Source organism: Phyllobates terribilis, unplaced genomic scaffold (assembly GCF_046119375.1).
Source record: "Phyllobates terribilis strain yellow unplaced genomic scaffold, ASM4611937v1 Scaffold_147__1_contigs__length_4592116, whole genome shotgun sequence".
Taxonomy (NCBI): Eukaryota; Metazoa; Chordata; class Amphibia; order Anura; family Dendrobatidae; genus Phyllobates; species Phyllobates terribilis.
The window spans coordinates 4,556,378-4,570,249 of NW_027362907.1; positions in this window are offsets into that span (position 1 = coordinate 4,556,378).

Consider the following 13,872-nt stretch of genomic DNA (forward strand, 5'->3'; position numbering starts at 1 on the left):
GGTGGATTTGGTGAGGGTCGTGGCAGATCCTGCCCACGACCTCCGGTTTCTGGCTAAGGATTAGTGGCCTCCACCAGTTCGGGTTCCGGTACCCGTGTTGCCAACCCTTCACCCTTGTGTTCCGATTCTGGGCTCTTGGGGTTCCTTCTTCTCCCCTCTCTGGGCCTTTCTTTTCTCCTCTCTCACTCTGGGCCTTGGAGCTGCCTGAGCTTCTCTGCTCTTCTCCACTGCTCTACAAAGGACTCACTGCTGACTGACTGACTGACCCTGTTCCTAGATGGTGCCCACCTTATATACTCCCTCTATGTGTGAGCTCAGGTGACCAGCACCCAATGAGCTCCTAGCTCTACCCAGACTGCTCCCCCTATCTGCCCCTACACTACTGGGATGTTCCAACCCCCTCCCACTCCAGCCAGGGACAGACGCTGTCGTACCTGCACATTTATCTAGTGGGAGTACAGTAGTTCTGTCCCCCGGAAATGGGATGTATGTAGTGTATGCAGCTATCTGAGCTCAGTCCCACACTCCATCCTTACCCGGGAGTGGAATATCACACCTCTGGGTTGAGGTGCAATACCCCTGTAGCAGCCGAATCCTCAGGGTGCTACATTCCCCCCTGGTAAATCACAGCACGTCCTCGGGCTGTAAGAGAATAAAAACACCACAAACATACAATTTTTTTTTTTCATAAAACATTAACATATAAAACATATAAACAGCATATATATATTAGCAGCAATAGACTTTTTCATAATAAACTTTCTGGTTCCTCCGGCCACGGTGCAACTTGTGACCGGGTAAAGTGCGTCAGTTTCTTCTAGAAAAGAAAAACAGTTTCTTTATAAAACCAGTAGGGGGCGCTTTAGGAAGCGCAACTATGTACAAGGGGATGTGGCCGTTCTCAGTCCTCGGCCAGGTATTAGGGATTAGGAATGGCTGTTCACAGTCCTCAGCCTGGTAATGGATAGGGGACACACGGGTAACAGTTCACACTTTTGTCCCAACGGGGAACATATTTTAAATCAGCAACAGTTCTGGTACCCCGACGGGTAACTATATACAGTCTCTCTTTACCGTACTTTAATGACGGCGTCCTCCTGCTCTTTCTTGTTGGTAGGTTTCAGACCCGTCCGGGTCCTCTTGCTCCTCCTCACACCGCAGCTCCTCCTCCGTCAGCCGGTGTACATGGAGGGCGTAGGGTCCTTTGGCACACTTGTGCCGGGTGAACGTGACCTCGTCCCCTACGTATAGGTCACGACCTCTGTGTCCCTCCGGCAGATGGCTTTCAACGTCTCTGCGGGTGACAAAGACGTCGCCGGGGGTATGATGGTCTCTAATGAAGCCCCACCCATGCTGCAGGTTGAACTTTATCACAGTCCCGGTGGTACGGGGACCATGAGCTGCACGGGGATCTCTCCTGGTCCGGCTCTTCTGCTCCGCGCTCCTTATTTGCGCTTGCTGTTCCCGGACCCGCCTCTCTCTCCGCTCCCTCTCGAAGACCTCGAGCTGTTGCCGGCAGCACTCTGCACGCTCCGCTGCGGCCGCCCGAGTTTCCTGAGTGAACCCCATGAGATCTTCTCCGGTGGGGTCCCACTCGAACTGTGCCTCCTCCAGCGGGGGCGGGGTCCTCTTAACGGGCTTCGGAGCCGGAATCAGGGGCTCGCACAGGGGCCTTGCCCTCTGGAGTTCTAGTTCGTAGTACTCCTGGGGCCAGATGAAGGGCTGCCCATCCGGGCACGTATGCTGGGCAAATAGATCTTCACCCAGGTGCGGCACCCTAGATGTTATGGGCGCGGTGGTGGTAGCGGCGCCCGGGTTGACCAGGCCTTGCGACCAGGCTTGGGGCACCCTAAAGGAAAAGGGCACCGTAAGAACGGCGGCGCCCGTAGTTACTTGGCCCTGCGACCAGGCCGGTGGCTCCGCGGAGGTAGGGGGCGCTGTTGGCACTGCAGCGCCCGGGGGCACTAGACCTTGCGACCAGGCCGATGGTGTTTCCTGTTTGGCCGTGCTCAGGGTCGAAGCGTGTGACGTCACAGGGGTCGCGGCCGCGGTTTCCGGTTGAGGCCTAGTCCGGGGCGGTGACGGTGCAGCGACGGGCACGGCAGGGGGAATTTCGGGCTCTGCGACGGGGACCTGGGGCAGGCTCTCGGTTTCTCGACTCGGGGTAGTGACGTCCCCATTACCTGCCTCCGTCTCTGCAGCTCCCTCCTCAGCGCCGTCTCCGGCCTCGATTCCTCCTGCTCCATCCTCAGAGGCGGTCTGACACCTCGTCTCGGATGGCGTGCTCCGCTGACGGGCTTCGGTCTGCTGGGCCATCTCTCGGCTCCACTCCGCCAGCGCTTTTCGCTGCACCTGGGCCATCCTCCTTGCGAGGCCCTCCAGCGCGGTCTGTGCACACTCCCGGTCTCGGGGAAGCTGCGCCAGGACCTCCACTAGGCCTAGTGGGGTTGTCGCTTCCAGCAGGCTCCTGACCACTGGGTCGGTGCTGCCTGGCTCTCCCTCCATCTCCGGGTGTGCCTTCTCCATACTCCTCGCTAGACTTCTTGTCTCCGGGTGCGCTCTCTCCAGACTGCTCCAGGCTGCACCCATCTTCTTACTTTTGTTCTGTATCCGCCCCCTTTGGGGATGGTCCCGGGGCAACTTGGTGATTGTCAGTTCCAGGGGCAGTCCCCTCACGCTGATGGACATCTCAATCATCACAGTCTCTGCTGGTGGGGGCGGTTTCCGCTTTTGGCGCCATTCCTGGACCTGGCCCACGATGGGAGGTGGCCTCTTGCCACCCTCTGGCACGCCCATAATGGCGTCCGCTCTGCCAGGGCGGGAAATCTTCCGAGATGGCGGGAATCGTCTCCCAGTGGCGGGAAACACTGCAGATGGCGGGAAAAGACTGCAGATGACGGGCAAATGGCGGGAACCGATCCGAGATGGCGTCCGATGGCGGGGACCCTCTGGAATTGGCGGGAGACTTCGTTTTGAGGTAAATGCGAACTTTTCTTCAGGCACGCAGTACCCGGTTGTTGCGGGCACGTTATCCTGCCGACTACGCCAAAGTTGACGCGCCCCCTGGGCCATGTTCTTAGGGGGAATACCCGGAGCCGGATCAGATGGGGGTTGTAGTCTCCGAGTGGCGGTGACCCGGTCCGTGCCCAGGGTGTCAAACTCAGAGTGTGGCAGTCTTTACAGATGTTATAGATGTTCTTTGTGTCGACTACGCCACCCGTTGATTTGCGGTCAAAAGGCCGCCGCTGCACAAGGGTCCGCTGAGGCCGGTGGTGTGTGTGCAGCTGTGGTAGTATAACCCCCAACGGGAGGGGTATAGCCTCAGGGGGTCAGGTGTAGAGGATGGTGGTTGTGGAGATGCAGGAAGAAGACTCAGAGTCGGGCTGTGCAGTTCAGGGTTTTTACTTACTGCTGTTCTGTTGGTCACTCTGGCCTTGAGTGACCACCCGAGCCGTGCTGCGTCCACCAGGTCCTGGACTCGGCCAACTCCCAAGATATTCTGGAGCGTGATCCTGAGCTCCCTTTCTGACTTTTCCCTCTCTACTGGCCGTTCCCACCAGGGATCCACCTATGTCCGGCTCCCTCGGGTCTTTTGTTGGTTGAACTTTCTTTAGCTTCCCAGACCCTATGCTCGGTGTGCCTTCCGGGTGGATTTGGTGAGGGTCGTGGCAGATCCTGCCCACGACCTCCGGTTTCTGGCTAAGGATTAGTGGCCTCCACCAGTTCGGGTTCCGGTACCCGTGTTGCCAACCCTTCACCCTTGTGTTCCGATTCTGGGCTCTTGGGGTTCCTTCTTCTCCCCTCTCTGGGCCTTTCTTTTCTCCTCTCTCACTCTGGGCCTTGGAGCTGCCTGAGCTTCTCTGCTCTTCTCCACTGCTCTACAAAGGACTCACTGCTGACTGACTGACTGACCCTGTTCCTAGATGGTGCCCACCTTATATACTCCCTCTATGTGTGAGCTCAGGTGACCAGCACCCAATGAGCTCCTAGCTCTACCCAGACTGCTCCCCCTATCTGCCCCTACACTACTGGGATGTTCCAACCCCCTCCCACTCCAGCCAGGGACAGACGCTGTCGTACCTGCACATTTATCTAGTGGGAGTACAGTAGTTCTGTCCCCCGGAAATGGGATGTATGTAGTGTATGCAGCTATCTGAGCTCAGTCCCACACTCCATCCTTACCCGGGAGTGGAATACCACACCTCTGGGTTGAGGTGCAATACCCCTGTAGCAGCCGAATCCTCAGGGTGCTACACTTACATGCCATGTAATAGGCTACCCCTGAACCAGGGTACCCCAACCCTGCTTACTTACTGGATCACTGAGCAGCTGCACTGGTTGCACATTTCATATGTCTGATTCAACTTCCTTTTGCCTATGGGGGGATCCTTTTACTTTTGGTGATTTATTTTTATGCACTGTGCCACATGTCGTCTCAACAGTCCTGTCTTAAAGGGAATCTGTCAGCAGGTTTTGCTATGTAATCTGAGAGTAGCATTATGCAGGGACAGTGACCCTGATTCCAGCAATGTGTCACTTACTTTACTGGGTGCAGCAATTTTCTCTGCTGCAAATTTAGCAGATATCTGAATGCTGAGCTCTGTATAAGTCCATGCACAACACGTGATGTAGGGACAGAGACCCTTATTTCAGTGTCACTTAGTTTATTGGGTGCACAAGTTGTGATAGAATTTTTTCCAGCAGAGCTGTGAATGCTGAGTCCTGTATAACCCAGCCAACACCACTGATTGGCTGCTTCCTGTGTACACTGTGCATAGGCAGAAAGCTGGCAATCACTGGTGGGTTAGAGGTTGGACCAGGAGGCATCATACAACTAGTCCTGTAGTGATAATCTCCTGCTGATAAAACACTGATTGTATTGAAAGAGTAAAACACAGCCCAGTAAGTGACACATCACTTTAATCAGGGTCTCAGCCCCAACATCATGCTGCTCTCAGATTACATAACAAAAAAACCTAAAGTTGCCAACAAATTCCCTTTAAGGTCTCTTTCAGACATTTATTTTTCTCGTACATGCTCTATATGGATTTTTGTTGATATAACATGTATATTATACACTATGCAACTGTTCACATGCCCATGTTTTCTGGGTGCTCTGTCTGCAAAAAAAAAAAAGAAAAAATCTAAAAAAAATATGGAGACATTTTGATGGGAGCCACAGATTAAACTCATCCATTCAAATCAACATGTGTTTAAAAAAAATAAAAATACAGTACACAGATGATATCCATGTGTCTTTTGAGTGCTGTCTGTTTTTTACTGTTTAATGGGTAGGAAAATGTATTTTTTTATTTATTTATTTTTTTTGTATATAAGAAGAACAGATGAAACACTGATGGATGAAAATTGGATCCAGCAAACTGATAGAAACTGGTCCGATTCTTGTGTGCAAAAAAATACAAAATCCGGAGGACGGAATGAGGCTTTGCTCTGAATGCGGCAGTAGGGTATCTCCATACAATGCTTTATTCCCCCGTAGCACCAATGTATTCTAGAGAAGAAAACCTCTGTAATACAACATGCTCAGCTTGTTAACATTTTGTGCAAATCTCTGTATCCCCCCATATCTGTATCTCTGGATCTATCAGGCTGTAGACTTCTGATATACTTGTGTTTCAATTTAGCAACATTTACATGATCTCTGTTTGTTGTCAGTGAAAGGGAACATTTTTTTGTCTAAATCCAGAGGTTGAAAAAAACATCCAAAAGAGAAAAAAATGGGTGCTAAGAACAAAGTACACCAATATTGCTAAAAGTCAATTTTTATTAAACAGATTAAAAGTTATATAAACAATGTGATTGAACAAACACCGAAGAAGACAGACATAGACAACTAAAAATTAGTGGGTGAGCTAGTCAGAAAAGTTACACAGGTACATGTGTACATGGATGCACAATTCACAAGTAACCATGCAAAAAGGCCGGACTGGCCATCTGGCAATTCTGGCAAATGCCAGATGGGCTGCTGCCAGCTGTGGGCCTCTTCTTCAGGCACACCTGCATGACTGAAACCGGTGGTTCCTGGGAGAAATAAAATTTATTTTGTCCCGGGTGCTGCAGTTTCAGTACAGCGGCTAGGCACCTTCATAATGCTATTAACCTGCAGATTAACCCTATATCTGCAGGTAAATAGAGTTATCTGACCTGTCAGGTTCCCTTTAAATTTCACAGCAGTTTGCATTCTGTAAATGTGATATATATCTTGAGCGATCCACAAAAGTCGACGAACATATATCGCATTCACTTCATAGCAAGTGGTGCTCGCAAATGCCAGGGCTGAATTTAAGTCCCAGTCCAACCCTGCCATGCAATAACACTATATGTATGCTGGTGAATCCACTAATGCAGTGATTTTCAACCTTTTTTGAGCCGCGGCACACTTTTTATACTTAGAAAATCCTGGGGCACACCACCCACCAAAATAGCACAAAATGACACTAAAACAGTCATATTATACATATAGTTAATAATATAGATTCTAAATTTATTTTACTCACTCAGTGTGAAACCTGGGCCTGTTTCGATAAACACAAAAGGGATATCCTGGCAGGAATGGTGGAAAGACACACACGAAGCTCTTCCTCAACAGTTCTCAGTTTCTCCCTGTTTTTAGTTTTTATCGCAGTCAAGCTTGAGAAGCCCAGCTCACATAGATATGTGGTTGAAAATGGGAGCAATGTCAAAATAGCTTTGTTGGCCAGAATGGGGAACTCCTTGGCAACAGATAACCAAAAACTGTCCAAAGGAAGATCAGCAAACTTTAGCTTTAAACCGCGATCTTGCTTCAGTTCAACGAGTTCCTATTGCTCCTTTAAAGTCATGTCCTTTCCAGCAACGGATAATGAGCTGTATGGGTCCCTAACCCAGTCAAGGCATTCTGTGAAGGCTGAAGAGAAATAGAACGATAACTTCTCAATAGTTTTCAAATGTCTGCCAATCGCTTCGCACATTGCAGCAGTATTGTCATCATGCAGTTTCTCGGTGAGTGGGAACATCTGAAGGTTGCCACCCTGCACATGTTGTTGCCAGAGCTGCACCTTTAAACGGAATCCATTCATTTTATCAGTGCTTGTAAGCAGGTTTTCATTTCGACCTTGCATTCGTGTGTTTAGTTCATTCAGATATTGAAATATATCAGCCAGGTATGCCAGCTTTGCACACCACTCATCACTTGCAAGCAGCTTTGAATAATCGGACCTCTCGTTTGTAAGAAATATTTTAAGTTCCTCTCGCAACTCATACACACGGGCCAGCACTTTGCCGCGTGACAGCCACCTGACCTCCGTGTGGAGCAATAAGATTTTATGTTCCGCTCCCATTTCTGTACACAAAGACGCAAATAAGCGACATCTCAAAGGTCGCGTCTTCACAAAGTTCACTATGCGCACAACATCATCCAACACAGGAGCTAGATCTGCTGGTAAGGTCTTTGCAACGAGGGCCTCACGGTGCAAGAAACAGTGGGTAGCAAGAACATCTGGGTTTCTTTCTTTAACCCTACTTACAAAGCCTTTGATGCGCCCGACCATGGCTGCGGCTCCATCAGTGCAGACACCTGTGCAGTTTTCCCATGTAAGTCCACTTTTATCAAGATATTCCGATGTGACTTGGAATATTGCCTCTCCTGTTGATTTTTCTGTCAGTGCCTTGCAAAATAGGAAGTTTTCTCTAATGGCTTCACCATCCACAAATTCACATTGGCCAACAACTGACAATGTCCACTGATATCCGTCGACTCATCAAGTTGCAAGGCAAATTTCTTACTGATGCGCACCTTTTCCAAAACAACTGTTTCAATGTCCGCAGACAAGTCATCAATCCGTCTGGTAATTGTGTTATCAGAGAGAGGCACTTTAGCCATCTCTTTAGCTGCTTCAGGGCCAAGCATCTCATTTACAATAGCTTTACAAGCTGGTAGTATTAATGTTTCTGCCACAGTGTGGGACTTTTTTGATTTAGCTATGAGTTCAGCAACAAGGTAGCTAGCTTTGAGGGCTCTCTCATTTACCTTTGTGCTTTTTCTCAAAAAAGTTGCCCCTTTCTCATTGTTTGTACGTAAGCGTACAAAATACTCCATCGGTTTATTTTGAACGGAAGGGTGTTTCGTTTGGAGATGGCGTTTAAGTTTGCTTGGCACCATAGCGCTATTGGAAAGCTTCTCACCACACACCAAGCACAGTGGTGTTGGTGCTGTCGCATCCCCAGTGGAAGTAAATCCAAATGAAAGATAGCTTTCACTGTATTGCCTTGAGCTCACCGTCTTGTCTTTTTTCTTTTGTCGAACTCTCATACTAGGGCCTTCATTTGGGTTAGAATTGTGTCCAGGGTCCTGTTCGGCATTTGCCTTTTCCATTCTCAAACACTTCTCCATCACTGCTGAGATAGTGTGCGCAGCCACACACTAAAATAGAAGAGTTTTACATTATCTGCCACACTTAAAGGACCTCTGCTAGGCATCTTTCATTCCTGAGGGCTTAAAAAGCAGCTCTCGTGGTGACAAGAAGCTGATTTAAACCCCCCAAGAGTGAACTTCGCGAGAGCTGTATGTGTGTGATAATAACTTCTATTACTACGGTCTGCATTTCCTGCTTGAATTGACACTAGTGACGTAGCACTCAGCTTTCTCTATAAGTAGAATAGAGCCGGCTGCCAAGTGCTACGCCACTAGAGTCAATTCAAGCAGGACATGACTGCTGAAGAACGGTACTAATATCATTTATTATTCCATACATACAACTCTCACGGAGTTCACTCTTGGGGGTTTTAAATCAGCTTCTTACCACCACAAGAGCTACTTTTTTAGCCCTCAAGAGTGAAATATGCCTGGCAGAGGTCCTTTCAATAAATTATTTATTTTAAAAAAGTGAAATAAAAAAGGATAACCCCCTCATATATTCAATCCCATGTAACCTCATAAATACAGTCCCACATATATGAGCACAAGATTATCAGCATCATATACTGTGGTGATGTGCACTGTACAGCGCCACAGTATATGGTGCTGATTATTATGTGGCTCATATACTGCAATATAAAGGGGTACAATGAGAAGTACTATGGCCATGAGGCCAGAGTACAAGTGCCAGCTCATATACTCAGCATATGAGCTGGTACTTGTAGTACTCCAGCCTCATGACTATAGTATTTCTCATTTTACATTTCTCATTGTTATATGCAGTATACTGCTGGAGTACTAAAAGTACCAGCTCATATGCTGAGTATTCTGCCAACAGTTCATATACTCAGGCAAAAGCTCATATAGTCAGCATTATTGGCGGGCATTACCTTGGAGGCGGGCAAATGCGAGAGTCTCTCCGCTCTCAGGATGACGCGCCGGCCTCGGTGACGTCATTAAGTCGCGCGAGGTTCAAAGCTTGCGCATGTGTTATTGTACACGTCTCCTACATTGTAAGAAGGCGTGACTGCGCATCGAGCGCATTGCCGGGAAACAAAACACAGGGGGCACCATAGTTTGGGGAACTTTCCCCGCGGCACACCCGACCATGTGTCGCGGCACACTAGTGTGTCGCGGAACACTGGTTGAAAATCACTGCACTAATGCATATATGCATGTACATGAAACTGTGTACATATGAATAGCTATATCCGGGCCCCTGATGAAGCAGTGGTGAAACACATGTCGGGCCCATTGGTGAGTAAGCTGATCGTCTATATGCACTTTGACTGAACTCTTTATAACTTTGTATATTTGCCCAGTAACTGAAGAAAGGGGAAATATACAAAGGTACAAGCAAAGAGTTCAATCAAAGTGCATCTAGATCAGCTCACCCACCAATGGACCTGACACGTGTTTCACCACTGCTTCATCAGGGGCCTGGATATAGCTATTCATATATTTAGAGACTACGTTTCAGAAGGGGAATTACCTTTGCATTGGCAAAATTAATTAAGTACACAGTTTCATGTACATGCATATATGCATATGTCTTTTTCGGTGTTCGTTCGATCACGTTGTTTATATAACTTTTATTCAATTTAATAAATATTGACTTTTTATCAATATTGGTGTACTTTGTTCCTGTCACACGTTTTTCTCTTTCGGATGTTTGTTCAATCCTGTGCCCTAAGGGGACCTGCAATTAATTTGGTTTATCAGATATGTATCGGTACATTATATCCAGAGGTTGGAAACCAATTTAGACCTAATAATTTTTCCGGTTGAAAGATTGCAACCTACAATGTGTTCAGAGTAGGACATTTTTTTTTATCTAGACTGAAATATTGTAGCAAACCCACAGGACATTAAAAAATGCCGCTGTTTTGTTTAGACAGATTGTCGAAACTGGATACAATCGTAGCAAACCCTCAGTTGTGAAAAAGTTCTTGGTCTATAGGACCAAATTCTGGATTCACTGACATAAAGCCGTGATCTTGGAAATGATGAGGAGTTCAGATACAAAGTATATTAGGAGGTGATGAAGCTTTGACGCACCCCCTGGGCCTGTGCTGTGCAGGGGATACCCGGAGCCGGGTCTCTTGTGGGATGCTGGGGGTTGTAGTCCTCCGTGGCTGTGACCCGGTCCGTGCCCAGGGTGGTCAAACCAGTGGCAGTCTTAGGTAATAACAATGTCCGACTACGCCACCCGTGGATTGCGGTCAGTGGGGACCGCTGAGGCTGATGTTGTTTGCGCAGCCGAGTATGGGATAACTCCCCACGGGAGAAGTATTGCCTCAGGGCAGCTAGTGTGGATGATGGGAGTGATGGTGTGAGCGTCCCAATACTGATGGTGCTGGTGCGGCGATGAAACACAGAGATGTGTGGTGCAGTTCAGGGTCTTTACTGATGGTATAAAGCAGACCCTCCCGGGAGTACTGGTTAGCAGTAGGGGCCTGGTCAGTCTGTGAGCAAGCAGGATCTCCCCTGGCCAGGTGGAGTTGTAGGCCTCCCCGACTATCTGCACTCTTTCCTGGCTACCTTGCTCCATGCGGGTAGAAGTAGCCCACGTCCCTGAGTATACCGTGTGGTGCTCACCCGTATGGCCGGTGACTTGGGGCCTTCCGTTAGCCTCCGCTTCACGATGGCGGTGCTGGTCCCTTGCTTGTGACCGTGCCTCCGGGCTTCTAAGGCCAGAGGACATGGAATCCCCTGCCGGTTGGATTCTGCTGCTGGACCTGGATGTCCCCACAGCCTCGGACTCCGTGTCCGGGTTTAGTGTCTTCAGCCAAGGCGAGCTTTCTAGCTTCCAGCCTCTGGCACTCGCTCCTGCTCCTACAGAGCTCCTAGTTCTTGCTTTCCCTCTGTCTGCTGTCCTCCAGACCAGACTGCGTCTCTGTCTGGGACTTCACTCTGACTCTGACTGCTCTGCTTGTTCTGCAGGCTCTGTCTAACCTAATCCCGCCCCAGACCCAGTTTATAAGGGCAGATTCCTCCCCTCCCAGGTCTGGGTGGGCCGTGTTGCATGCTTAGGGCTCCTGACCAGAGAAAACTCCCACTTGCTCTCAGACATAATATTTCTATTACTGTGGTAACCAGACCCCTGGGGTGCCACAGCTTCATATACGCAAACGTCTTTTAATGGCATCTCGATTACATACAGAAGGGAATGTGAGGCTGAGCAGACATTTTTGTGATCTTTGAGCATTTTTGGGACAGCAACTAAATTTAATTTAAAAATATCAAAGGCGGCGTATGGACATTGAGCGTAAAAATAAACGGAGATCCGCACAGTGACAATTCTGACCTCTCGGCGTTTTATGGCACTGCACTAAAAAGTAACATTTTTCCTTAAAGTCATTGATGTTTGGGTCATTGTTTGGCCCATACAGATTTATGAATGTTAGTACTGTAGTTGTGTGGGAATATAAAAGACCTGCGTTTGGGGAGGAGGTAGAAGTCTGGGGCACATACTCTTCTCTTTGAACTCTATTGTTATTAACTTATTCTTGTTCTAAATATTTAAAATCTATTATTCTTGGATACGACTGATACAACTTTGAAACAAATATATAACAATAAACAATAGAGTGAAGAGATCACTTAGTGGAGGAGGAATAGACGTCTTCCATCTGCTACGTCACCCATCATTAAGGCACAACTCTTCTTAGGCAGTGTGGGAGAAGGTTTTGTTACCTGCTGAGCAATTGATTTACCGTTGTCCTATTTGCATATTCTGGAGGGTCTACACATAAATATTAGTAGCCCCACCCATATTGATAACCCATCAATATCTGATTGGTGGAGAGCAGACCCCCTACAATCGACAGGAGGAAGAAGCATTCACCTGAATAGGGCTGGGCTGCAGTACCAGGGATGTACCAGCTGTAGCATACATGTCCCGCTGTGGTGAGATCTAAGGGTTAACATCATTCCTTGTGGAGAGTCACATGCCAGTGTAAGGAGACTTATAGGCCATGCAGTTCTCCTAAGAGGAATTAAATATGCAAATTGCCTCTTCAGAAAGGAAGAGGACTCGAACTCTAGTGCCACCTATTGGAAGTAGCAATCCTAAGAGTCAATATCAACTCTTTAACCAGTCTTGCCAGATGTCTTAGGCTACGTTTCCATTATGAGATTTTGGTGAGTTTTTTACGCTAGTTTTTTTTTTTTAAACGCAAGTAACTTATTTTAATTAATGAGTGCAGAAAATCTGCAACATCAAAAGCTCACCAAAATCTCAATATATTGACACGTGTTTCGGGGTGTTGCACTCTCCTCAGTGCAAAGATTGAGATCTGATTTGACTGTATGAGAGTCCTCGGATTGGTGTATAAGGGGTAATGTCACTCCTTGTGGAGAGTGACATGCCTGACCATCGAGTGTAAGGAGACTTATAGGCCTCTGGGAAATTAAATATGTAAATATACTTTCCGGAGAGGAAGAGGACTTGAACTCTAGTGCTATCTATTGGAAGTAGCAATCTTAAAAGTGCTGAGAGTAAGGCTATGTGCCCACGATGCAGAAATGCTCCGGATTTTTTCCTGAGCGTTTCTGCATCTCCCTGGCATAAAAAATGCATGCGGATTGTACATGCGGATTGTATATGCGGATTGTACATGCGGATTGTACATGCGGATTGTACATACGTTTTCCTGCCAGGGACGAGCGGATGGGAAGCGTTCTTCACATGCATTTCCGCATGCAGGTTGACAAGCGCTTTCCAAGCAATTTTAGCATTACTTGGAAAGTGCTTGACAACTTGGTCACACTATATAAATCCATGCAAACGGCATAGATTTATATAGTGTGACCGTAAAAGAATGGTAAAAAATCAAAAAATAAATATATACTTACCTTACAATGGCCCCCGGAGTCGCTCTGTCCTGGCTTGCCGGAAGCTTGCGGTACACTGAAGGACCTGCCGACGTCAGTGTCGTGTGACCCGTCACATGACTAAATTACATCACCGCAGGTCCTTCAGTCCACCGCGATCTGCCGGCAAGCCAAGACAAGGAGACCGCAGGCCATCAGAAGGTAAATATAATATTTATTTTTTATTTTATTCTTTTTTTTACAGGTTCTCGGTACCCGGGTGTGGAGGAGAGTAGAGATGAGCGTTGTTCTACTCGAACTGTTCGCCAATCTCAAATTCGAGCTGTTTTGGGCGGTGTTCGAGCCGTTCGGCGAACACGAACAATTTGAGAAAAATTCGGCTGTTCGAGGTTATGTTCGATAACTGTTCGTGCACCAAAATCATAACTGGATTTTTTCTCAGTAATGATGAAAATTAATGTTAATACGCAGTTTGAGTGTACAGCGGGGTGGGGGGAGGGGCAGGGGATGGATCTCTGCAGGAACAATGAAGATCTCCATTTTTTTTTTCTCTTTCCTGCATTTACAGTGGGGAGGTGCAATCTGTCAGCCTATCAGCAGCGCACACACGGAGCGAAGTG